General features: G+C 45.2%; 1 pseudogene; it reads right to left on the reverse strand.

Annotated features, from left to right (window-relative positions):
- Positions 1-238: 238 nt before the first annotated feature.
- On the reverse strand, positions 239-697 carry LOC114613378 (annotated as a pseudogene).
- Between the last annotated feature and the right edge of the window lie 1,628 nt (positions 698-2,325).

Consider the following 2,325-nt stretch of genomic DNA (forward strand, 5'->3'; position numbering starts at 1 on the left):
ACAGGTCAGGGTCTAGCAAGAGAGAGAGAGTGGGGATGGAGGGGCGAGAGATGCAAAAGATGGATACAAGACAGAGTCTGGTCAAGTCTCTCTCTCTCTCTCTCCTCTCTCTCTCCTCTCTCTCTCCTCTCTCTCTCCTCTCTCTCTCCTCTCTCTCTCTCTCTCTCTCTCTCTCTCTCTCTCTCTCTCTCTCTCTTTAGGTATATAAACTATTTATTAACAGCAAAGGCCCAGAGACTCATTTCTTCTTGGATACACCCACAGTACGGCCCCTGTGGCCAGTGGTCTTGGTGTGCTGACCGCAGATACGAAGGCCCCAAAAGTGGAGCAGCCCTCTATGGGCTCAGATCTTCTTCAGCCGCTCCAGGTCCTCCCGGAGCTTGTTGTCTAGACCGTTGACCAGAACCTGGCTGTACTTCCCATCCTTCACATCTTTCTGTCTGTTCAAGAACCAGTCTGGGATCTTGTACTGTCGTGGGTTCTGCATGATGGTGATGACCCGCTCCACCTCATCCTCCGTGAGTTCTCCAGCCCTCTTAGTAAGGTCAAGGTCCACTTTCCTCAACACCACATGAGCATATCTCTGCCCCACACCCTTAATGCCAGTGATGGTGAAGGCTATTTTCCGCCGCCCATCGATGTTGGTGTTGAATACTCACCTGATGTGCTGGAACTTCTCGGGGATCACGAGAGACATGGCAGCGGCACAGACTGCGGCATGAAGGCCTTTGGCGGAAGCGCAAGTCTCTCTTATTGAAAGGAAATCCTGGGTATTTATACCCTTTACCATGTGACTTCCCCTAGTGGACAAGCTCAACTGAAGGCACTACATCATGTGCCTTGTAGCCATGGATACCACGTGCACCTTGCAGCTGGGGGCACTAAACAGTGTAACAAGATGTTTATCAGAGTGTGCTCAGCTGTTGTGGGCTGTTGAAAATGAGTCTCTTGTCAGGGTATATGGTTCGAGATGGCTGTAAAGATGATAGCCGCTTTCGGCTAAGATTCGGCTCCCAACAGAAGTCGGTCTTTTATTGTGAAGTATGAGCTAACTGTTGGCTTTTCATAGATGCCGGTTTTAGGTTGGGAAAACTCCCTTCTATTGCTTTATCAAGAAGAAGTATTAGGGGGACAGCCTGCAGAGGTGAGTCTCATGCAGTCCCCTGAGCGTCATTGTCTAGCTCTGAACTTGCTCTTCGTTCTGTAGGAAGCTTGTGGGACCCCAAGAGCCTCCTGCTTTCTTGTGGAAATCTTTGGGGGCCCAAGATTAACAGCTTGGAACCCTGCTCCACTAATCCCAACCTAGTTGGATCAGCCTGCCATCTATCCCAGTTGGGTCAGACTGGGACACAGCCTGCAGAGTGGAGTCTGCCTGAGGCACAGCTAGCAGAGTCCAATATCCTAACCTCCATCATCTGGTCCATGGCTCCCCAAACCTTCCTGAGAAGTACTGTTGCCATCAGGATCATCCAACCAACACCAGGGAAAACCAGATACCTAAAGAACAGCATGAGAACGCAATCAACAAGACACAGGGCGATATGGCACCACCAGAGCCCAGCTATCCTGCTACAACAAGCCCTGGAAATCCCAAGAAAATTGAAACACAAGAGGAGGATCTTAAATCCAATCTTATAAAGATGGTAGAGTTCTTTAAAGAGGACATGAATAAACTCCTTAAGGAAAATACAGGAGAATGCATTCAAACAGGCAGAGGCAAAGAGAGGAAGCAAAAAAAAAAAATTAAGAAATACAGGGAAACACAATCAGACAGGTGAAGGATATGAATTAAAATGTACAAGATCTGAAAAGGGAAATAGAAGAAATAAAGAAAACACAAACTGAGGCAATTCTGGAGATAGAAAACCTAGGGAAGAGAACAGGAACACAGATGCAAGCCTCACCAACAGAATACAAGAGATAGAAGAGAGAATCTCAGATGTAGAAGACATAACAGAAGTAATCAATACATTAGTCAAAGAAAATACAAAATCTAAAAAGTTCATGACACAAAACATCCAGGAAATTTGAGACACTATGAAAAAACCAAACCTAAGAATAATAGAAATAAAAGAAAGAGAAGATTCCCAGCTCAAAGGCCCAGAAAACATCTTCAACAATGTCATAGAGGAAAGTTTCCCTAACCCAAAGAAAGAGATGCCTATAAATGTACAAGAAGCTTACAGAACACCAGATTATACCAGAAAGGAAAATTCTCCTGCCACATAATAATCAAAACACTAAATATATAGAACAAAGAGTTTTAAAAGCAGCAAGTAACATTTAAAGGCAGACCTAATCAGAATTACAGCCAATTTCTCATCT

This window comes from Grammomys surdaster, unplaced genomic scaffold (assembly GCF_004785775.1).
Source record: "Grammomys surdaster isolate TR1022 unplaced genomic scaffold, NIH_TR_1.0 126198, whole genome shotgun sequence".
Taxonomy (NCBI): Eukaryota; Metazoa; Chordata; class Mammalia; order Rodentia; family Muridae; genus Grammomys; species Grammomys surdaster.